This window comes from Myodes glareolus, chromosome 14 (genome assembly GCF_982192425.1).
Source record: "Myodes glareolus chromosome 14, mMyoGla1.1, whole genome shotgun sequence".
Lineage (NCBI taxonomy): Eukaryota > Metazoa > Chordata > Mammalia > Rodentia > Cricetidae > Myodes > Myodes glareolus.
Window position 1 is genome coordinate 50,542,089 of NC_142039.1, and position 12,413 is coordinate 50,554,501.

At 43.2% G+C, this 12,413-nt stretch overlaps 1 pseudogene across 1 annotated transcript; it reads right to left on the reverse strand.

The window, feature by feature from the left end:
* LOC148119871 (tubulin beta-4B chain-like) lies at positions 1-695 on the reverse strand (annotated as a pseudogene). Its single transcript, XR_015734937.1, has 2 exons — positions 566-695; positions 1-264 (listed from the first exon to the last, which is right to left on the reverse strand). The product of XR_015734937.1 is annotated as a tubulin beta-4B chain-like (transcript).
* Between the last annotated feature and the right edge of the window lie 11,718 nt (positions 696-12,413).

The following is a 12,413-nucleotide window of genomic DNA, read 5'->3' on the forward strand; positions in this document are numbered from 1 at the left end:
ACAGACATGATCTTGTCAGCTGCATAGGTTAGACCAGGACTTGTGGTCTGTGGACACAGGCTCAGCTGGGCACTGCACACGGAACTGTAAAGCCCATGGCTGCTAGGAAGGGGTGAGTCATTTGGCCAGCTCTCATGGAGCATGACGACATACCGAACACAAAGTTGTCTGGTCTGAAGATCTGGCCGAAAGGTCCTGACCTCACTGAGTCCATGGTGCCCGGCTCCAGGTCCACCAGGATGGCCCGAGATACGTATTTGTTGCCTGTGGGGACAAGAGCTGACTTACAACTGGGCTTGGCAAGGAGATACACATAGCAGCAGAATTCGTTACAGAAATCCCAGCACTGAGACAAAGGAAGAAAAGGAAAATGGAGACATGAAGCATGCTTAATCACAGCAGACATGAAGACGTCTTTGGGAGCTGCAAAGTGCTTTTATTTATTTATTTATTGCAGTTGGCATTTTAAATAAGTATGCAAAAAGCATTTCCTTGTTGTTTGCATGGTCCTAAGTCACTTCCTCTGCCACAGTATGGAAAGCAAGGCTGACATCCAAACCCTTACCAGCAGCTTCATTGTAGTACACATTGATTCTCTCCAGCTGCAAGTCACTGTCACCATGGTAACTGCCGGTGGGGTCGATGCCATGCTCATCGCTTATCACCTCCCAAAACTGAAATGAAGAGAATCACATCATGTTTAAGATTCTCACAGTCACCCAAAAAGACCTTGGTCAGACAGCACAGGTGAGAGCCTAGTGAGCTGCTGGCTCCAGTGTGTGTGGGCAGCAGCTGCTTTAGAGGGTCTTGGAAATGCGCAGTGCATCGGCCATATTATGACCACAGATGCAGGGCTGGGAGGAGCCAGAAGGAGGTGGGCACAGCCGATTCCCTGTCAGAACTGCAGAGGCAGCAGTTCTCTCACTCCAGGCAAGGGTGAATTTCTGTGACCTGGGGCAGAAGGCTCGTGACACAGACCCAATATCTCATTGAACAGTACAAGTTTATAGCTATCATATATACTGGCCTCTGGTCCTAACCATGGAAGAATGGGTGAGCTTAAAGAGAAGAAGCCTGCGAGGGAACAGAGCAACCGTGGAAAGAGCTGGCTATTATTAGGATGCAGCTTCTATTGTGAACCTCAAACAGGAAAGGGGTGGGGAAGACATTTTTTTATCACGCCCACCCACTGTACCTTATATGGACTCCCCAGAGTGTCTTGGAGTTATAGCGCTACCTAGTGCCATCACTTGCTGTCTGATAAATGGAAATAAGACTATCATGTTATATGTCAACCCACTTAGACAGTGCCCATGTGAACAGGCACTATGTGAACAGGATTTGGTTAGGACCCTCATCTGCATGATGCGACATCCAGAACACAAGTCCAGACAAAGATTAAAAGTCAATTACAAAAGAGAAACACTCTAGGCTCGGCAACCTTTAAGGAGCCAGGACCAAACAATGTGGAGTTTCTTTCCTAAGAAAATGACAAGCAGAGCAGAACTGTGGGTTTGCAGGAAGCAGGTGGCAGACTTACAGAGATAAGCATGTAGCAAAAGCAGGTCACTTACATAGGGAGCAGTGTTCTCTCCAGTCCACAGATTCTGTGCTGTTTAGGCAGACAGCGTGAATGTGAGTGCCTGGAAGCAAGGCAAAATTTAGAGGCATTTGGAAAGGATTAGAAGCCTGGCGAAGGTGTGGTGAAGCTAAAACCAGGAGTAAAAAGCAGGTAAGTGCAAGCAGTTGGCTGCTCTTGCCTTGTTTCAGCTCCCTCCCCCGAATTATTATTAAATGAGACTAGCAATGAAACGAAATTGATTGTCTTGAGGTTTGGCCATTGAGTTCTCAAGGTAGCCTGGCATCATGTTCATGGTCCCTTTGGAGCCTGCTGTACCATGTTCAATGGTGCTTCTACACTGATAGGTGTTAAAGGTGTTGTAACTGTACATTTCTGTAAGAGGAGACTATGGTGACTTGAGAGCCTGTTTGGAGATTCTAGCAAGGGAGTGCAGCTACTCACAAACTCTCGACGGAAGTCCTGTTCTGAGAAAGGTCGTTCTCTTCACAAAAGCACATAGATTTGGGAGAGACTCACATGGAGTGCTGAGGGAGGAATGGGACATCCACCTAGCTACTCAGCTCAATCAATCTTGGTGATCAGCAGGACGAGAGCTGCAGCAGGCAGACTGCTCTCACATCTGACTGTGGTGGTTGAATGAGGATGCCCCCAGTAGCAAGACTTTTTCCTATTGGCTCTCCAACCAGCTCCCAAATCATGACATGGAGATTTCTTATTAGTTATGAATGCTCAGCCTAGCTTAAGCTCTTTTCTGGCTAGTTCTTTTAACATAAGTTGACCTGTTTCTCTTTATATACCTTTTGCCTCACAGCTTTTTACTTTTTTTTCCTTCTTTATATCTTACTTTCACTGCTTTTTTATGTCTGGCTGTCTGGTTTCTGGCCCCAGGCATCTTCTTCATTCTCTTTTCTCTCTTCTCTCATTCTTCTCTAGCCTAGATTTCTCTTCCTAGTTATCCTCTCTTCCTGCCAGCCCCGCCTATCCTTTCTCTGCCTAGCCATTGGCTGTTAAGCTCTTTATTAGACCAATCAGGTGCCTTAGACAGGCAAGGTGAAACAAATACAACACATCTTTGCATAATTAAACACACACCCTTACATTGTTAAGCAAATGCAGAATAAAAAAGTGTAACATGCCTTTACACAGTTAAAGTAATATTCCACAGCGTAAACAAATGTAACATAGTTAAATATTGCACAATAGTCCCCCATAGACTCAGGTATTTGAATAAGTGTTCCCAGCTAGTGGCACTGTTTGGGAAGACTTAGAAGGTGTGGTCTTGTTGGAGGAAGTATGTCGCTGCTTTGAGAATACAAATGCCCAAACCATTTCTGTCACTCTCTCTGCTTTGTGATTGTGGTTTAAGATGTGAATTGAGCGGAAAGCTCAATTCACCATGCTTGCCTGTGGTGGCCACACCTCTCTGCAATGATGGTAATGGACTTTTATTCCTCCGGAACCATAAACTCAAACAAACTCTTCTTTTTATCAGCTGCCTGGGTTGGGGTGTTTTATCACAGCAACAGAACTGTAACTAAAGCAGCTGAGTGAGGTCTTGCCACTCAGATAAGCGTCCATCTTGTGAAAAGAGAGCTTGAGGCATTGTCTGATATTAAAAAGTGACTAGGTTAAAAACGTGCTTCAAATGTCATTGAAGGGACTGAATTGCATCTCAAGCAGGCAACAGAACTTGGCAGAGTCATCCACATGGTTCTAGCTTTAAAGTCATGATGGATGCAAGACTAAAGGGGTAGTAGAATCTTCCTCTGTGGTTTCAGAGAATCACTGGGGCCCGACAACATGTGGCTGGGCAATCCCTGTGTGAGGATAGAAGACAGAAGGGTAAAAGACCCTGGAAGGCCATTTTGTGAAGCTGTCGACATGAAGCCTAGGCTGCATTAGAGACCTCAAGACATTGGAGATGCTAGAGTCATGAGATATCTGCCAAGGAGGGTTACAATACAGCGAGTGGGACCAGACCAAGAGAGAGATGTATGGTGCAAGGAGAAAGGCTAGAAGATAGAGTCACCCAAGCCCTTTGAAATTAAATTCCCAGACATGGGACATTGATCTAGAGGATTTGGTGTTTGCCCTGCTGAGTTCTGGTCTTGTTTTGTTTGTGTACAGTATTTATTCACTATGCCCCCAGCCCTCCATTTTGGAATGGTGACATATACTTTGTGCCATTGTATATTAGAAGTATATAATTTGCTTTTTATTTTATAGGAGGTTACAAATAACTGTCTCTCAAAGAGACGTTGGACTTTTAAACAGTGTTGAGTCTATAAAAGACTATCGAGACTTTTGAAGTTGTACTAAATGCATTTTACATTATAATATGGCCATGAACCTATGAGGACCACGTTGAGAAATGTTGTGTTTTGAATGAGAATGTCCCCTGTGGCTCATGTATTTGAACATGAGATCCTCAGTTGGCGGCACTATGTAGGTAGGCTTAAGGAAGTATGACCTTGTTGGAGGAAGTATGTCAATGAAGGAGGGCGTTGAAAGTCTTAAGACTTATGCCACTTCTAATTTACTCTCTGCTTTGTACTTTCTGTTCAAGATGTGAACCCTCAGGCTACTGCTCAAGCCACCATGCCTACCTGCCACCATGGCTCCCTCAAGTAATAATAATGGATTCTTACCACTCTCTAACTCTACGTTCAAACAAGCCCTTTCTTCTAAAAGTTGCCTTGGTTGTGGTACTTTAATCCCAGGAAAAAAAAATATAATATACATAAAGATAAAATAGACTAGAGGGGATGAAAAATCCTGAAAATAAACTGTGACTGTCTGTGGACAAAATACTCCTAGAAGGAGCCTGTGTCTGCAAAGACTGTTGGACCAATTGGAATTTCAGTACTGTGAAGAAATCGGAACTTTGTAGGTTCAGAGGCTAATTACTTTATCTTGGCCTAGTTTTAGCCTCTGGGAGAGCCATTCCTTGCCCCACTCTGTATTAAACTGATACCTCACGATTATAAATAAAAACCTCTTAGAAGCTATTAACTTACCAGAATACTAGTTTCCAACAATCCAAGAGCTAAGAATATCATCAGATAATATCATTTTGGGTCTCCAGAGAAGCCCCCATTCCAAGGTATCCACCTCTCTGGTGTACCTACCAATGTATTTCCAACTCACCTTGATGGATGGCTTCTCTTTGTTCTATGAAACTATAAAAAAAAAAATTCATAAAACTGCTTCCACAATGGAACACAGACTTTGGGGTAACCTACTTTGTGTTCCTGGGCCACCGTCATTTAAACAGCTCCAGAATACAGCTTATTCCCTTTAAGATGAATTTTGGCTTTTATGCCAAGCCAGAAAGGACAACTACTGAAGCTAAGTGACAACATAAAATCCAGACTTGAGGTTTCAAGTTGCCGCCTGGGAAGGTCTGTGACAGGAGGGTTTGAGACGCGGGTGACAATAATATGGATTCTGCTGTTTGTGTTTGGAATACTTCTTCTGAAAGGTCTGCGGGAACATACAGCAGTCATCTCTGATAGGATAGCACAGTCGCAGGTGTCCCCCAGGAAGTCAGGATCATGCCCTGACAGTTGCTAAGAACTCACGTAGGTGTTCACAATCTTAGTGGTTTTGGTAACACTGTCTATCATCTTCCAAAGCCGAGCATGGGAAAGTGTGGTGACACGGTGAACTTAAGGGATGATCTGTCCAGTGGTCCTCGACACAAAGCAATCGACCCATGGCCTCCTGTATTATTAGCCTTTTCAGTTTCTTCCAAATGCAGAACTTCCGACTCTGTACCCTCTCGAGGGCTTTGGTAGGGGAAAGAAAGTTGTAACCAATTTTTATGCTTTGTTTTTGCATACAATATCATTTTGGGAACTTTTTACATTGCCAGGTATCTGGAAAATTTTCAAATCAGGGGTAATAGAATAATTAATGTAAAGAAAGAAGACAGTATACTTAAATAATTGGTAGGAATTAAATTAAATTAAGGGATCTAGAACCATTATAAGCCATTGTTTGAGCAAACAGCTAGGCACCAGGAGCTTCCTCAAGTAGATATATAGGATTTGACTGTAACACAGCAGGTTCAGAGATTTCAGTCAGTTTTTAGTGTGTCTCTTATAAATATGAATGCCCATGGGTTAGTAAAATGGCCATGAAGAACAGGCACTTTTATCACCAGACCTGACCATCTGAGTGATATGGGATTCCCCACAGTATGCTGTGAATATGTTTTATTACCATTGGTTAATAAACAAGATGCTTCTGTCTATGGCAGGGCAGAAAATCCGAATACAGGTATATATAGACAAAAGGCAGAGTCAAGGAGATGACATGTAGCTGCTGAAGGAGAGAGATGCTGGAATCTTACCAGTAGACCACAATCTTGTGGTGATACATAGATGAATAGAAATAGGTTAACTTAAGATGTAATAGCTAGCTAGAAATATGTTTAAGCCATCAGCCAAACAGTGTTGTAATTAATATAGTTTTGTGTGATTATTTGAGTCTGGGTGGCTGGGAAATGAACAAGCAGTCTCTGTTTACAATCTGAGTTCAATACCTGGGATCCCACATGGTAGCGCAAGAGAACTAACTTCTGCAAATTGTTCTCTGATCACAACATGGCACATGCAATTTTCTTCATAAATAAACATAATTTTTAAAAGCTTTTTTTAAGAGTCAGAGAAATGATCCAACAGTTAAGAACACTTATTACTCTTGCAGAGGACCAGCAGTCAACTCCTGGTGTTTACACGGTGGCACTCAACTACAACTCTTGTTCCAAAGGATCTAATAGCTGATTCTGGCCTCTGTGAACACTAGGCACTCACATGGTATACATACATACATGCAGACAAATATACACACATAAAAATAAATAAAATAAAAAAAATGTTTTTAGTGAGTATGGGTAGGGCTGGAGAGATGAGTCATAGGTTAAAAGCACTTATTGCTCTTATATTGGAGTTCAGTTAAGAACCCATGTTATGTAACTCATAACTGCCTGTAACTCTAAATTCAGGGGATATGAAACTTTTGTCCTCCTTGGACACCTTCACTCACAAGCACATATTGACACACAGACACACAGAGATACATAAACAAAAGTAAAAAAGATCTTAAAACATGGAGAGGCAATTGGATATTAACATAGCAGGAGAGCCAAGAAAACAAAGAGAAAGGAGGATATATAGATATTATGTAGGGAGAAGAAAAAAATATAAAATCTCATGAGTAGCTTCAGATAAGACAAAACAGTGAGTCACGAAATGCAAATAGCAAAACTGGCCAGGTGTGGGGGCTCCTGCTTGTAATCTCAGCTCCAAAGGATTACCATGAGTTCAAAGTCAGTCTGGGCTACACAATGAATTCCAAGCCAGCATAGGCTACAGAGGCAGACCATGGCTCCAAATAATATAGTAAAACTAAAATCTAGAGAACTAAAAAAAGGTTCTCTGGAACCACAAAATGTAATAACATCAAGAAAATCCAATGGAGACACTGGAAGAAAAGTCGAACAAGTCCTGAAGAAAGTAGAATTTAAAAGAAAAGAAAAGAAAAACGTGTGGGAAGCAGGAGAGAATCGTAAGAACAGCCTGGGAGGTCCAAGACCAGATAGAGAGGGGCACTGCAGAGAACTGGGGAAAACTGAGGGAAACATAAAACATGATCGTATAAACACATGAGGATACAAGTCTCCACAGGCGGCCTAACACTTCTTACATCCTAAGGGCATGATGTAGCCACTTTGAAATGAATTTTCTCAAACCAGTTCCTTGGGAGAAAGACAGAGATTTACACATGAAACGTGGTGCAAGCTAGAGGGGATAGGATGGGAGAAACCACAAGCTGAGTTGGTATCAGTCATTCCAGAGAACTCCTCAGAGATGCCCCCAGTTGAGGCAAGAGAATACACCCTTGTGCCCTCTTTCCCCTGACCAGTCCTGACCATTGGGCCTATGATTCGGGGAGGCTATTCTCTCAACCTGAAGAGAACTCTGACAAAGCCATACCCCAATAGCCCCAGCTATCCACAACTGGGGAAATGAAAGTTTCCTAGAAGTCTGGCAGTCTCTGCAACATCTGCTTTGTTAGTTAAATGACAGACTTGTAGTTTTTAAAGTCTAAAAAAGTGCATGTTGACTAAGAGCTCCTCCTAATGAGACATGACCTCGCTGGTGTCTGCAAAGGGTGTGAACTGCTACCCACAGCACGGATGAGCACAACCTTGGCTGGGAGCTAAGTCTGGGTGTGGTGGAGGCAGTCCAGCACTACCTGTCTGTGGAGTGTGGATTCTCTCTGGTTAGAGCAGGGTTATTAAAACAGTCATTGCTGTTCCCCAGGTGGGTGGCTCCTGCTGTTTGCTGACTCCACGTCTCTCTCAGTTGGGTCTGAACACAAGTAGAGGAAAAGCAAGTAATTTAAGGAGAAACTTCAATACCCACCCCCTACTCTGCAGCTTTGCTTATAATTTCATAGTTTTCAGAAGTGGTGAATTACAAGCATTTGTGTCCTTAATGATTTTTCAATTTACAAAAGACCAGTAATCTAATACAAATAAAGTGATACAAGACTTACTTAGGTTTTTACTATGATGTAAGTTACAAAAATGGAACTAAGTTCTCATTTACCAAATCTATGTCTTCGTCTCATCTATATTCTGCTAATTCAATTGGAGCCTATTGAGCAGAGAGAGAGAGAGAAAGAATCAATTATCTCTTTATGTGTGAAGAAATTGGCTCAGAAGGGTTAAAAGAAGGTTCTTTCCTTCCCCCAACATCATATAATACCAGAAAAAAAAAAAACAGTAATTGCATCTCCTGATGCAGACAGTGCTTTTTCTGGAGTTTCACATTCAAGCTGTTCCCTAGGCAACCAGCACCCAGCCTCCAGGACTGTCTGCCTGAACTCAGAGGAAGGGGGAATGCAGCCAATGTCTACTCACCCCCTCATTTCCTGTCTTAGTGATGATGCTGCAGCCCTTTGTTGGGGTGTTAATGTGGCGAAAACAGAAAGCCCAGAAGCCTGTTCGTGGGATTCTATTTCAAATGAGCTATTTCCACTCACTGAAGGTCCAGATCCATTGAGAACCTTGCCTGTGAGAGCACTGAGCTCATTTCTATTTTTATTCAAACCCGGGGTTTTTTCTGGGGGTGTGCGGCGGGGGTGTCCTCGGAGCAAGAATGAGTCCTCTTTATTCACATGAGGTGGGACCCTTTGAGACCCATGAGAAAAGAAAGCTTTCCCTTCCCCCTAGTCCTGCCCATGGGAAAAGGCTTGAGAGTGTGCTCTCCAGTTCCCAGACCAGGACGGGGACAGGACTAGCATATCTCTGTGTCACACATCCTGTTTGGCCTGGTGCCAGGTCTTTGCTTATTGTGTACTTCCCCAGCAGACCTGGAAGAAGATCACCGGGACTTAAGGAATTTGCTTCCCAGGTGAGCAGAAAGAAGTAACTGCCTTCCACGCCATCGCCATCACCACCTTCACCTTTCTGCCCTCCTCCATGGAAAGCATTTCCTTTACCCATTACTAAGAAGCAGAGACACCCTGGCCCTTCTGACACCTGTGTGGATGTAATCCCCTCCCACGTATGGATAAAATCCACCTGCTCTGGTAATATATGGAAGGACACATCTGTGGGCCAACCTGTTAGATTTTCACTTACTATATCTACCAACCACCAGTTGCAAAGTAGTCTCAGATTGTGGTCAAGAGACAGCAGCCTCACCGTGGTCCTGGCCCACAGGGCTGGGAAACAGTGGGCTTGTTCTGCGGTGTACGAAGTCATACTCTGCCCAAATCTGGAGCTGACGGGTGAGAGTGCCCGGCAAAAAGCCGGACTTGACAGGGTATGGACTCAAGCTTTGTGCTCCAAAAAGGGCAGTGCAAGAGGGAGCATAGGGGTCAGAGAACACTCTGGCAGGCAGACAGGCAGGGAAAGAGGCCATTTATAAACAATAAGATGGCATTCTTCTGGCTCCTTCCTTACCCAGGACAAAGAGTTGACAGTTTCTTTCTCCCATGATGGACTCCCTCTGGTTGATCTGCCCTGACATATCCTAGGCAGTCCCTGATTCTGGACACTACGATCCGGCTAGCCCACTCTTCTTTGTCTAATTTGACTGGTCCAAAATTAGGGGAGGAGGACCTGCCCTCTACCACCAAAGAACCTAAAATACTCAATCCCTCCTGGGGAGGTGGAGATTTGAATTTCTGGATCTCCTTCCCATTTGTGGTGAGTTTGTCTTTGGGGGGTGGGGCTATGAGAATTCACTTCTAATAAGACATGTTAGCTTGCTGTGACTGTTACTTATTTCCTGATTTTTAATTCTTTAATTCAACCCAAGACCTCTAGACAGTAACATTTGGTGGGGGGGGCATTGATCTGTAATTTGAAGACTACTGACTCATTAAGGTCAGTATGAACAAAGCCACACTAAGAAAGGATAGAAGGGTGTTGTAGGGGAAGGGCTGCTTGTTGGTCCTGGCCACCCAGCTAGCTTAGCCCCGAAATAGTTACGTAGAAATTGTATTAATTAAAACACTGCTTGGCCCATTTGCTCTAGCCTCTTATTGGCCAGCTCTCACATCTTGATTTAACCCATGTCTATTGATTTGTATATCGCCAAGTGGCAGTGGCTTACAGGGAAAGATTCAGCATGTCTGACTCCAGCAGCGGGTCCATGGTGGCTCCCTGACTCTGCTTTCTTCCTCCCAGCATTCAGTTCTGTTTTCTCCACCTAACTTAACTTCTGCCCTATCAAAAAGCCAAGGCAGTTTCTTTATTCATTAATTGATGGAAGCAACACATAAACAGAAGGACCTCCTACACCAGAGGAGTGTGGTAGTTTGAATGAGAATGTCTCCCTTAGGCTCACATGTTTGAATGCTCAGTCCTCAATTACTGGAACTATTTGGGAAGGGTTAGGAGGAGTGGCCTTGTTGGAAGAGGTGTGTCACTAGAAGTGGGCTTTGAGATTTCAAAAGCCCATGCCAGGCCCAGCCTCACTCTCTCTCTCTCTGCCTACAACTTGTAGATCAGAAGTGGGTTCTCAGCTACTGCCAGTGCTGGGCCTCCCTGCTACGCTGTTCTTCCTGCCATGGTGTTCATGGGCTCATCCTCTGAAACTGTGACCAAGTCACTAAATAAGTGCTTTCTTTATAAACTGTCTTGGTCATGGCATCTCTTCACAGCAATAGAACACTGACTAAGACAAAGGGTGTGATAGTTAAGTTCTCCTGACCCCTTCCCGTCCTTGAATGGGGGACCCCCAAGTTTAGTAAATGGAAATACTAGGCTGACAATTTTGTTCCTCCTTTTTCTCTGATAGGGAGATTCCAATTTAGAATTTATCCTAATGCTGATCAGAGAGCAAGAGAATATTTTTGGTTGTTTTGACCAAAATTTCACAGTGACAGCCACACCTGGAGCTGAAATGAAAGATCTCTTAGAGTTAATTATTGATAGCTGGCTTCTGAGAAACTCAAAGATCTTTACCAGCGAGATTAAATCTTTCACCTTTACCCCATTAATGTGTCTTCTCAAACTTGAGGATTTGTCTTATCTTTCCTCTTGTTTCTTCTCTCACCTAAATCAAAGAAAAGGGTCATTAATAAGTAGTTAAGAATGTGTGAAAGTTATTTAGAGAGGAAAAGGATTGCTTTCTGAGAAAAATGAAAGGAGAACCTTCAGTCTTGAAGGCTGCTCTTGCAGAGGAGCCTAGTTCAATTCCCAGCAGCCACAAGGCAGTTCACAGTCACTTGTAACTCCAGTTGAAGGGAAGCAGGTGCCTTCTTCTCACTTCCACGGGCTCCTGTAATACACACACACACACACACACACACACACACACACACACACACACTTACTTATAAAAAAAATTAAACCTTTTTTTAATGGTGGGAGAGAAATCCTGAGCCACTTTCTTTAGGGAGATATGTGAAGTTGCTCTCAACCTATGACAGATAAACTTTCTTTTTTCTTTTTTCTTTTTTTTTTTTGCTTTTAAAGTTTCTATCTTTCTATCCTTCTTTTGTCCCTCTGCAAATTAAAAAGACAGAAATCCCACTATTGTTTTCGCCTCAAATTTGAGTGATGGTTAATTTCTCTTTCTTCCTCACTAGAAATCATTTGAAAGGGACCTCACACTGTGACTCTAGCCACTCTCATAGTCCAATATGGACTCCCTTGTTATGGACTACTAGTTGAAGATGTGTTACACTCATTTAGGCTGTGAAATGTTTGTTTAGTGATACAAAGATGTGTTGCATTCTTTTATGTTGCATTTGTTTAATTTAACTCTGTGAATCTGTGTTTAAAACACCTGATGAGTCTAATAAAGAGCTGAATGGCCAATAGTGAGGCTGGAAAGAGAAATACGTGGGGCTGCCAGGCAGAATAAGTAAGAGAAGAAGAAAAGAAGACATAGAGGAGGATGCCAGGGGCCAGTATAGCTAGCCATGGAGTATGATGGAAAGAAAGGAATATAGAACAGAGGCAGGTAAAAGCCTAGAAGCAAAAGGTAGACAGAATAATTTAAGTTAATAAAAGCTGGCTAAAAACAAGATGAGCTAAGGCCAGGCATTCACAAGTAAGAATGGGTCTCTGTGTATTTATTTGGGAGCTGGGTGGCAGGTCCCCAAAGTGTAAGGAAAAAAACAACAACTACATTTTGTCTCCCAGTGTTGGCTACCAAACGTTTTGCAGTCAATATAATGGTTTCACCTTAAGGACTATTGTCCCAATCAACAATTGCAACTCTGTTGTTACCAGCAGGGGTTCGGCTACATGGGCAGCAGCCTGGAGGGAATTCTCTTCCTCAGGCACAGGCTCTATCACAGC